At 38.9% G+C, this 12,746-nt stretch overlaps 1 long non-coding RNA gene across 16 annotated transcripts in view; it reads right to left on the bottom strand.

Annotated features, from left to right (window-relative positions):
• Nucleotides 1-12,746, bottom strand: part of LOC106505379 (uncharacterized) — a 916,097-nt gene that overhangs the window by 662,723 nt on the left and 240,628 nt on the right. For 4 of the 16 annotated variants that reach the window (XR_014824128.1, XR_014824125.1, XR_014824130.1 and 1 more), the window contains exon 2: nt 5,457-5,539. The exons of the other annotated variants lie outside the window; for them this stretch is intronic. This is a non-coding gene — a long non-coding RNA (uncharacterized LOC106505379). The remainder of the gene's footprint in view (nt 1-5,456; nt 5,540-12,746) is intronic. 16 annotated transcript variants of the gene reach the window in all.

The following is a 12,746-nucleotide window of genomic DNA, read 5'->3' on the forward strand; positions in this document are numbered from 1 at the left end:
GAATTCCACTTTTGCACATGTCGCAATACTTTAGAATTCTCTGTTTATAAATATGTCAACTTTACCGTCTACACATTTGTCATTCCACACTCTAAAGCTCCTAAGAGAGTGGTGCTACAAAAGAGATGATTTATGTTTATATGCCAGGTTCCTATCTAATTGGGACTTTGTTTATTTAAATTAATCTGATCCATGGAGGATGAGAAAGAGTATTAAGCACTGGAAATGGGGACAGCAATGAAGGGAAGGAATCCTGGTATGTGCTACTAATTACTCACTGAATGAATAACAGCAACACAAGCTTGCAAATAAGAAAACAAGAGAAGATCACGTGTACTTCTACAGATTTCTAAATTTGGCAGAAGTTTAAAGGAAACACAATCCTGATGTAGGGGCAAGGTGTGATTCCCTAGGTTAATAACAATAGTTCAATATAAGGCCTTATATGGCATGTAGCATTTGTATTTTAATATACATAAATGACGTGTATTTAAAAGATGTAATCCTGGCTTTTTCTGGAATTTTTTGTAAGGATTAAATGAGGTATTATATTTCAAAGTATCTAGAATAGGACTTGAAACATAGTGAATATTCAATAAATATTGGGTAAATGCACCTACGGAATGATGTTAATGTTCAAAACAATACCTATTTTTAATCCAATAACTGTTTTAAAAACATGTGGTTTTATAACCTAAGTGTTAACCTGGGTTCTTCCTCCTTTTCATCCTTTTTGGAGGCAGGGTTGGAGGATGATACATGGAAGGAGGATAAGAAGAATAAGAGACACTGTGGACAATCATTAGACATTATGAGGTGAGGGAGCCCATTTACAGACTTCTCTGCATCCTTCATCTGGTGCAAATTTGAGGCAAGTTGTTTTTCAATTTAGAGACAGGATCTCTCATTGAATTTTTCTTTTTAAATTATATTTTATTCTAGTGACTAGTTTTACACTGATCCCCATAAAATGTACATTATAAAACAAAATACAAAACCTCATTTGATAAGCCTATTACCTTATGTTCATGGCTGCCAGCTTTATTCTATTGAATTCAAATTTGCCTGTGGCAGTGCTTCATATCCAATTTGTGACTTTTACAAGGTGAACCTTGCATCATTTTCCTTTGCCTCTGCTTTCATTTATCTAAATGAAAACAGTTTCTCTTAATGCATAGGTTTACTTGATAAGCCATTAATACCACAGATGGGCCCTGAAATGCTCATAAAAAAGCTCACAATAAATATTTATTGTTGTTTCACCCAGACGTACAAACCCCACATATCTTTAATATGGCTGGCCAGTTGGTTTTTCTTTTAATAGAGCTTATTTATCTGATTTCATTTTCTCCAATAATTGTTCCTCCTCTGAGGGTTATTTGAGGAGAAAGGGTGGGTGAAGGAGTGGAATGAATATTGAAATATGTGGGAGTAAGGCTAGTGGTACATTCAATTGATTAGAAAAATGAAATGAAGGTCAAGTGTTTTGTGCTTAAATGGATGAACTTGTACGGAATTTATCTAACTCAGAAAGATATCTGTGTTAAACACAGCTTAGGGAAAAACAAACAGACTTTCTTGGTTTACCAAATTTCACAGAGAATAATTCTCAATGGGAAGAACAAATCATGGGGAAGCTAGTGGTGTTTTCTTTAGCTTCTGTATTCTTTATGGTTGGTACCCAGTGCATTTTTAAATCATGTTTACATTCCAGATAACTTCTACCATGTCTCTAGCAATATTTGCACAACTTTGAAAAAAAATATTTTGGACTCATTTAAACAATAAATTTCACTAAACAACATGAAACAAATTCAAAAATTTCCATATTCTTTGGCAGAACCCCACAAAGGGCACCTCGCTAGATGCGTAGTCCCTGAGGGTCCAGAGTTCATGGTTCGATGGAAAAAGCCAGCTGTTAAAGAGCCAGGAACATGAAGAGGAGGAAGTCAGCTCAGTGTGGTTATCAGAAGGGCTTTCTTGGATAAGATGGTAATTAAACTGGGCTTATGTGAAAGTAGTGGGCAAAAAGGGTCATGAAGAAAATGTCAGAGGGTAAAACATGAACCAAGTTTGCCAGATATGAGAGAGCAGTACATGCAATGGTGATTACAGTTATTTCTATAGTGTTAGAACATGCGTTAACTTCCTTTTCTTGATGACATTTAAGGACACTGTTCCTAGGAATTATATTTCTTTTACTACTAGTTCTTAGGCTAGAAGTTATTCAGTTAAATCATGATTTTTTTTTAAGTACATAAAATCTTGTAGTTCCTACTGTGGCTCACTGATAACAAACCTGACTAGCATCCATGAGGATGCAGTTTGATCCCTGGCCCCACTCAGTGGGTTAAGGATCCAGCATTGCCGTGAGCTATGGTGTAGGTTGCAGATGTGGCTTGGATACTGCATTGCTGTGGCTGTGGCTGTGGCATAGGCCAGCGGCTGCAGCTCTGATTCAAGCCCTAGCCTGCGAACTTCATATGCCACAGGTGTGGCACTTAAACAATAAATAAATAAATAAATAAATAAAGTACATATGATTTTGAGGATTAAAATATAGACAAACTTTCTAATGTCCCTTGTTACAGAAGGAAGCCTACTATATAGAATTTTTAAATATTAAATATTAAAAGAATTGTACTTATTACGTGTTCACATACATGACTGAGGTATCTGATCAATTGTTAAAGCTGTAAAAAGAAAAAGGACCACATGAAAAAAATATATAGTTTACTTTTTTAAAAATATCATCAAAACTAAGAAAACTTTTTTTACTTGGAAGCATTTTACTGGGCTTTTTGTAATTAAGGGAGAACTTGGTGTGAGTGAAGAATCACTTAAAAGAATGATGACTTTAAAGAAAGTTATCTGGAGAGACTGTAAATAAAAATAAATTTAATCTATTTAAGTTAGATTTAAGAAATCCCTGGTGTATCATTTGAGCCAAATGAAAATTACCTCCTATAGATTCCTCTAGATATTTCCCTGGAAATAGCATCTCCTGGGAACCAAAGGAGATATGACTAATATTGGGGAAGCACACCCCTACTACAGAGAAAATTTAGTTTGTATTTCCATGGGGTTTTCCATGCTGATTGTATAATATTTACTTGTTATCAGAAGAGGTTCATTTCTTATATCCTCATTTTTAACCCACTCAATTTCAGGAGTTATATGTATTCTGCATATATTCTACTTTCTATCAAGTGATTATATGTGGCTCTTCCAATTAAAGCTGCCTAAACTGAAGAAGAAAATAATTTATATTTTGTCAGAGGAGTCGGGTCTGCAAAGGATTCTAGTTTTATAGGTGGTACCCAGTGCCAGGACCAGCATTAATCTTGCAAAAGCAGATTTTGAAAATCTCATTTCTCTGACCACAATAATGTTGGGTGAGCTCAAAAATATTCAGAAAATTCTTTTATGATGAACTGTAATAGGCAATCTACTTAACAGACTTCAGTAACCTTTCCATATGTATAGATACTGATTCCATAATTGGATTGTGAACTCCTTGAAAGTAGGGATTACTGTGCTGTGTACCCCTCAGAAACTGAATTTTCCTCTGAAATCCATATTTCCAATTTTTGTATTTGTCAACAAATGTTGGTTACTGTCCAATTTTTTATTAAGACTCTATCTTTTTAGAGCAGTTAAGGTTCACAGTAAAATTGAGAAGAAGGTGCAGAGATTTCTCACATAACCCCTGCTCCCACAGATGTGCAGCCTCCCCATCTTCAACATCCCCCATCAGAATAGTACATTTAATACAACTGATGAACCTACCTTGACACATCATAGTCACCCAAAGTCCATAGTTTACATTAGGGTTTTACTCTTGATTTTGTAGATTCTATAGGTTTGGACAAATTTATAATAATGTTTACCCATCATTATGGTATTATACAGTGTACTTTCACTGCTGTAGAAATCCTCTGTGCTGCTCCTGTCTCTGCCCTGACCCTTCCCAAACACTGGCAACTGCTGATCTTCTTGCCATATCCATAGTTTTGTCTTTTTTGGAATGTTATATAGTTGGAATCATATAGTATGCAGGCTTCTTTCATATATGCATTTAAAGTTCCTCCATGTCTTTTCATGGCTTGATAGCTCATTTTATTTTTCAGCCCTGAAAAAAATTCCATTTTCTGAATGTAGCATAGTTTATTTATCTATTTACCTACCAAAGGACATCTTGGTTGCTTCCAACTTTGGGTAATTATGAATAAAGATGCTATAACCATCCATATGCAAGTTTAGGTGTGAACATAAGCTTTCAAATCCTTTGGGGCAATCCAAGTAGCATCACTACTGAATCTTATTGTAAGAGTATATTTAGTTTTGTATGAAAGCATCAAAATGCCTCCCAAAGTGGCTATACCATTTTTCATTCCCACCAGCAATGAATGAGTTACTGCTCATTCCTCCACCCCCTTACCAGCATTTGATATTGTCAGTGTCTGGATATGGGCCATTTTAAAGGTATGTAGTGGTATCTCGATGTTATCTTAATTTGAATTTCCCAGATGACATGTGATATGGAGCATTTTTTCATTTGCTTATTTGCCATCTGTATTTCTTTCTTTCTTTTTTCTTTTTTTTTTTTTGGCTTTTTGCCATTTCTTGGGCCGCTCCCGCGGCATATGGAGGTTCCCAGGCTAGGGGTCGAATTGGAGCTGTAGCTGCTGGCCTATGCCAGAGCCACAGCAACGCGGGATCCGAGCCACATCTACAACCTACACCACAGCTCACGGCAATGCCGGATCCTTAACCTGCTGAGCAAGGGCAGGGACCGAACCCGCAACCTCATGGTTCCTAGTCGGATTCGTTAACCACTGCGCCACAATGGGAACTCCAATTTGCCATCTGTATTTCTTTTATGGTGAGATGTCTATTACAGTCTTTGGCCCATTTTTTAATTAGATTTGTTTTCTTATTGTTAAGTTTTAAGAGTTTCCTTTTTTCATTTGAAAAATAAATCTTTAGAGCATTAGTATGAATTAGATGGCTAATCCTCACATACAGAAACTCTCAATAGAAGGAAAGGAACTATCCCATAAGAAAGGAACATGCAACATCAAGAAAATACATATAGTAGTGATTTCTCAATTTCCCCCTTGAAACGACCTACAGAGCCACTTACTCAAGTATTCACACACTGAGGAAAAGGAATACAGATCTTCCTCCACTTATTGATGGGGTTACAGACTGATAAACCCATAGGTTGAAAATAACATAAGTCAAAAATGCATTTAATACATCGAAACTATCAACATCATAGCTTAGCCATAGCCTACTTTAAACATGCTCAGAACACTTAAATTAGCCCACAGTGGTACAAAATCATTTAAAATAAAGCCTATTTATAGTAAAGTATTGAATATCCCATGTATTATTGAAAATTGTACTGAAAGTGAAAAACAAGAGTGGTTGTGAGTGTATTGGTTACTCACACTTGTGATCATGTGACTGATGAAGCTAAGGCTTACTGCCTCTGCCCAGTACCATAAGAGGGAACTGTATAGCAATCACAGGCCTGGGAAGAGATCAAAATTCTAAATTAGAAGTGAAATTTCTACTCAATGTGTATCACATTCATCACGTGATGAAGTGGAAAAATTTTAAGTCAAACCACCACAGTTCAGGGAGCATCTGTACTCATTGGACACAGTGCCCAAGTTAATGATGACTTAGGCATATAATGAATTATTACAGTCCCTCTGTTAAAGCAGGGTCATCTGGTGTATATATATATAAACACCAGATATATATATATATATATATATATATATATATATATATAAAGCATTGGTAAAATCTTTATACTGATTCTTTGACCTATAGCATCAAGAGCTATTACAGCAAGAAATGCCAAGTAGAACCCCCTGAGACTACTCTTCTACTTCACCAAGACAACCTATGTTGCAACTCAGGAGAATAATAGAGATTAATGCCACCTTTGAGGAGCTAAAAGATAGAGAGATTGCATCTCCATAATATCACTATTTTTCACCAGCTTGGCATTGTAGAAACTAGATATATCATTATGGGTGACAGTGGACTACCACAAACGTAACTAAGTCATAGCTCCAGTAGCAACTACTATGCTGAGTGTGGTATTGTTATTGGAAGAGATTAACACAGCCTTAGGTACACAAGCAGCTACTGATATGGCACATGCACGTTTCCATACCTATCGGAAAGGAGGCTCAGAAGCAGTTTGAGTACATTTGAAATGCAGAGCAGTGCATATTCATGGTTTTGCCCTAGATCTATGTTAACTCTTTGGTGCTCTATCATAATAGCTCATGGAGACCTGTATGATTTGATGATCATATGAAATATCACTTTGGTCCACTACATTGAGAAATCATGTTCATCAGACCTAATAGGCAAGAAATAGCAAGCACTCCAAGACACACAAGCTTTAGATGGTAAATGAAAAAATCCTATGATGATCAAGGACCTTCAATAAGTGGGGTTTTTAGGCATTCAGTGGTCTGAGGCATGCTGGTATATATTCTTTAAAGTAGAAAATACCTCACACCGCTAAGGGAAAAAGCACAATACTTGGTGGGCTTCTTTGGGTTTTAGGAACAGCACATTCCACAGTTGGAAATGCTACGGTGACTCTTACTGGATCATACAGAAAGCTGGTTACTTGGAATGGGGCCCAGGGTAGAATACAGCTTTGCAACAGCTCTAGGCAATGACAAAGGAAACATTGTAGGAAGCCTTTGGCAAACTAAGAGAGTTGCAATGAAGACCTCCAGATTTCTAGAGCAATGCCAGGTACTCTGTGGCAGAGAAAAATATACTATTCAAAAATATACCTGCTTGCTATTGGGCCCTGATAGAAACTAAGCATATAAGCATATAACCATGGGACATCAAGTGACCATACAGCCGGAACTGTCTATGATGAGCTGCTTTCTAAAAAAAAAACCAATAAAGTAAAAAAAAAAAACAAAAAAAAAAAACTTGGATAGCAGTGGTAATCCACTATTAAATGAAAGTGACATTTTTGGGGGTAGAATCTGAATGTGTCCCCTAAAATTCATATGTTGAAACCCTAACCCCAAAGGAGATGATATTAAGAAGTGGGGCCTTTGTGAAATTCTTAAATCATGAGGGTTGCCTTCAAAATGGGATTAGTGCTCTTATAAAAGAAACCCCATGGAGATCCTTTGCGCCCCTCCACCATGTGAGGACATTAGAAAGCTTTGTCCATGATTCAGTAATTGGGCCTTTACCAAAAACAGAATCTGTTGGAGCCATGACCCTGGACTTCTCAGCATCTAGACTGTGAAAAATAAATTTCTGTTGTTTAGAAGCTATCCAGTCTATGGTATTTTGCTACAGTGGCCCAAATGGACTGGTTTTGAAGTTAAATTCAGATGGTAACTCATAAGTAACAGGTGTCCACATCTCATATCACCCACCTTCATTATACTGACATCACTTCTTCAGGTCTTATGACCAGCAGATGAAGAAGGAAAAAGTCTGAGTTTGGTTCATGAAGGGATTGGCTTGGTAAGTGACCACAGGACTCAAGTGCTCTGGTACTGCACCACAGCCCCACTGAGGGGTGGTCCTGAAAGCCAGTGGTGAGGTGAAATGTTCCCAGTGGGTGGCATATCTGGACTTTCACTTTGTATGAAGAGAGAAATAGCCCAAAGTAAGAATCCACACAGAGTTATGGGCAACATAGAATGGCTTGATTGGTTGTTCAGAGACTTGGAAGAAATGGGACTGGAACATCACAAATGGCCTATGAGAGTGACCACAAAGTGTTAAGAGATTTTTATTGCAATTAGTGCCCATCAAAGAATATCTACTGCAAAAGAAGTGCTAAACATGCCAGGTGGGCTTAGTCTAAGATGTCAGCCAGCCTTTTCATGCCTACCCCAGTGTTTGCACATTTATCTCAAGAAGAGAGTAGACATGGTGGCAGAGTCAGCAATGCAGCCTGGTCCTAAAAACTTAGTCTCACTACTACCAAAGGTGATTTAGCTACTGCCATAAATGACCTACCAGCAACACAGACTGACACTGAGCTCCCCATCTGGGTACCACCCCTCACTTAAAACATCCAGCCCTTGGTGGCAAGTTGATTACACTGAACTTCTGGAACCCTGGTTCTATGTTGACTAAGAGTAACATGTATTTTAGGTATGGGTGCCTTTCCTGCCTGCAGTGCCTCAGCTAGTACCACCGTGTAAGGCGTCATAAAGCATCTGCTCTACCTTCATGCTCCACTCACATAACAGTGTCTTAAGCCAATAAACTCATTTTAAAGCAAAGGAAGTGCTGTGATGAGTAAATGAATATGAGATTCAATAATTCTATCTCATACCACACAACTCTATGCTGCCAGTTTGATCAGCAAGGATATGGCCTCTTGAAGGCACTGCTGAGTGCCAACTTGAAAATGACATCCTGCACCTTTCAGAATGTGACATGTACATTAAACCAAAACCATTATATGGTGTTCCAGTCTCAATGTTAAATAAATGGGTCCAGAAACCAAGAGGCTGAAGTAAGAGTGGACTGCTCACCATAATTTCCAGTGACCCACTTGGTGAATCTGTGATTCCTGTCGCTGCAACTTTTAGCACTGTGGGACTAGAGGTCCTGATTCCCAGTAAGGAAGGATTCCACTAGAAGGATATCATTAAACTGAAACTAGCCTGGTAGAGATGATAACCAAAGAGAAGGGGCTCTAGAATGAGCGATGGAGGGGGAAAATGAGGAGTTTTAGCTATAGCCTGGAGATCTACGGCATTCTCAGGGCTGCTATCCCAATAATGCTCCTCCTGTGAGTTTTCAGATTGTAATCTAAGAGAATCCTGGAGAAGTTCTGCCTAGATAGAGTAAAATTAAGGTGAAAACAAGTATTTCTGAGGGATGCAAGAGGAAGCCTGTAGTGGAGACTGTTAATGATTAGCCTAGATTCCCTTTCTGTCTGGTGCACCCCCTTCCAGCTGTGTTGGCTGCTAATGGCTCAGAGCTGCCCCCTTCTGGGAGCCTCCTGATCCTGGAAACCAGGTCACCTGTGGAATGGAAGACTTCATCCAGTGACTGACTGGCAGGTAGGCAAACGCCACCCTTCCCACTCACTTCAAGGTGAACCACCCCTGTAGAACACTTGTACTTGAGAGATTCCTTGTGGAGTCAGATTGAAGATAGTTTATTGCCCTGACCCATCCCACTTCCCTCATTCCCCTTCTGAAAATGCACCCCCAGTAAATCAGGTGAACACGAAATACCATCTCTGGCTCTGCTTCCAAAAAGCCCAGTCTAAAGCTCCATTTATATAAATATACACGCACATCAATAAGTCTACACAATTGCAAGAACACACATAAACAAAAGAAAGCACATCAAATACATTAGCATCATTGCCTTGGTAAACAAATAGGTTTAAAAGGGAACAAATAAAAGAGAGAAGGCTTGCAGGGACCAAGGTTGATTCTATGACATGAAATGAGGGCTGTGCTCAACTCCACTCCGTACATCTGAAATCTGAAAATAAATAAACTAACAGACAGGTAGTTAGATAATCCTTTTATAGCAAATCCTATATAAAGGCATTCAGGTAAGGGTTCAATTTGTTCTTAACATTTATTATTTGAGTGTCCCTTTACTTCCCAAGAGGTCAACCTAAAAAGCTTAGGAAAAGTAAAATCCCAGATGGTTTTCATGGGTCTGGGCCAATCCTATGTCCAGTATTTTCTCAATAGGAAATTTGTAAATAGTGCTTAATTTATTACTTAAACCAGATCCTACTTTTTCCTCTCCCTGCTTGTCTTTCATCTCCCCTTATCCATTCCCCACTTCCACTCCTTACCATGAATAATCTGAAAATCTTACAATCAGCATCAAAACTACAAGAAGCATTTCTGCCTGAATTCTTCTGTTTTGGCAAACCCTAAGAGCATGTTATGACATCATAAACACGTAAGAACAGAGGAATACCATTTAAGCATACGAACTGAATAATGACCTTCCTTCCGAATGTCTTGTTTTGGAGATCTCCATAATACCAGGCACAACAACATGTGGTCTGCTTTATTTAACTAAATATGCCACTGCACTTTTCTCTAATTCAGTTAGGTTCAACTAATAAATACTGATTAACAATCACTGCTATTGGAGTTCCCATCCTGGCTCTGCGGAAACAAATCTGACTAGCATCCATGAGGATGCAGGTTCGATCCCCGGCCTTGCTCAGTTGGTTAAGGATCTGGTGTTGATGTGAGCTGTGGTGTACATCACAGACACAGCTCGGATCTGGCATTGCTGTGGCTGTGCTGTAGGCCAGTGGCTATAGCTCCGATTTGACCCCTAGCCTGGGAACCTCCATGTGCCATGCGTGTGGCCTTAAAAAAAATCACTGCTATTGGTTGCCACAAAAATTATTAAGACACAGTCCATCCATTCCAGAATCTTATAATCAGGGATATAGGATAAAATTTGAGGTTTCTTCAAATTTTCAAGGGGAAATTCTCACATTCCTAATTTCCAAAAGCATTCTCAATTCCATACTTTAAAAATTATCTCCATGCTTTGCCTGGGAAAGAGTTGAAATTATTTTCTGATTCAATCTTTCATTTCAAATCTGTTCTGTAAAAGTTTTATGTGATCTATAATTTATCTTGCCCTGAAACAGCAATGTTTTATTTACCTATTTACTTGCCAAACTACCCAGCAAAGACCATGACAGATTCTCAACTGTCTACAACAAAACTGGTCTTTATCTTGATAGCAAGAGTGGATTGAGACTGTTTGGGATGGTCAAGGATTTCATCAGAAGTCATTAGCTTTCTGTGTTTTTTGGAGATAAAAGTTACTAAATCATTGCTTGAGTATATTGGAAAGGTGTTCTGTGCTCTGCTTCTATTTCCATAAATCCAGAGTCCTGGCAACTCTATAGATATATAAGCAACCACACTGTTATGATACCCATTATCCTCTTTATAAAGCATAAGCATAAAGTTCGGGAATGAAGTTCTGACCCCAGGACAAGACTCACAGTCTGGCTGCCAACCATATTACTTGACTTATATTCCCAGTGTGACCTTTGCTTTTCCCAGTATTCCAGGCATCCATGGTGTTCCATTCCTGAATGATACTACGCATACTTTTCTTCTGATGCAATGCCCTTGCATACTGGTGAACCAGGACAATGATAGAATGCCCACATCCCTCATTCCTATGGTTTTGGAGCTACAAAAGTAAGTGTGGGTAAGATACTGGTGCTTCAGAAAAGTTTTTATGATTAGGCTACATATGATCAACAGGACTGTCTGAATAGTCCCACATCAAGACATCCTCAGTTGAGACAACTCAGGAAGAAACTCTCAGGCAAATGATCACTCATTCCCCCCACAGCCAGAGGTACTTGTTCTTCCTCTAAATTTCAATACCAACCCCACATTCTGCCCCTCCCTTACATCATCTTTCACTTGCATACACTCACTTCCTCCATCCTGGGTATGGAAGTGCCCACACAGGGGAATTACTGTCCTCTCAATGCTCATGTGTCATTTTCCATTCATAGGACTTACCTCTAGTTCAGGATTAACCTGAAAATTTAATTCATCTAAGAAATACAACACATGGTTAAAATTCAGTCCTACAAATCAAAGGGGCCGGGAATTAGCTATTTTATCTTAAATGCACTTCGCTTTCTCTCCCATAACACCCTCAAGTAAATAGTGTAAATCATTAGTGTAAAATTCAAAACACTTTAATTACTGGATATAAGAGCAGTGATGATCCTGGGATCAGCTTGATCATCTGAACCAAGAGTTCCTGGACAAATGGTTATTCTCAGAAGCAGCTGACCTCTGCTGAGAGGCCCGGTCCTTCTCTCCTCCCATCAGACACCAGGAGATAGCTGGGAACACTTGGTGGGAAACTTATGAAGGGAAAGCCTTCATGCCCTACGTGTTTCCTTTGCTAATCCCCATCCTGCACTGGGTCCCACCCCCACAGATTGACTCTTCCCTTCAGATCTTCCCACTGTGTCCTGTGGAACATCCCTGGAATTATAAACTGAGTGTCATCTGTCCTCAGATTCTTGACTGAACATTATATCTCCCACCTCCCTATATAGAAACTGGCTTTTCTCATGAGACATCATGCCCCCTGTGGCTTCATAAGGGGACAGAGTGTCAGCTCACTTTCCAGTGCCCCCTTTCAGACCTCTATACTGCTCTTAGACTTGTATACCAAACATCTGTCTCTTTGAAGTTTTCCATAGCTGGCAATATCCCCCACACCATCATCACCCTTGGAAAACTTTACAGCACCCCTCTTGCTGCATTTCTCTACCCCAAGATCTGATGTCATCCTCTGTGACACCATCATCCACACAAACTACCCAATACCTTGACCTCTTTCCTTGGTCTCTTATTGCCATGGACACAGATATCCATCTACCTTGGACTCTATAAATAAGCACCTCCCAAAACTAAATGAAAGCATTCTGCTTTGGCACCACAAACTTTACTCCCACAGCTCTCTGCTGCAGTTACTCCTTCTCCTCTTCCTTCAGTTTCTGGGTTCTCCTGTCCCACAACCTCTCCACTTTATTCTAAGCTACCAACCTCCATGCTTTATCATTTTGCTCTCAATATTAGCCTCAATATTTTGGTTCTTCAACTATCACTTACCAACATTCTCAATCCCTTGAATATTATTTCTCCATAGTACCCATATGGCAAAAAAAATTAACT

Source organism: Sus scrofa, chromosome 13 (assembly GCF_054392235.1).
Source record: "Sus scrofa isolate SSC_HxYL_T2T_F1_AM1 chromosome 13, Sscrofa_HxYL_maternal_Yorkshire_Landrace_v2.0, whole genome shotgun sequence".
In the NCBI taxonomy this organism is placed as follows: domain Eukaryota; kingdom Metazoa; phylum Chordata; class Mammalia; order Artiodactyla; family Suidae; genus Sus; species Sus scrofa.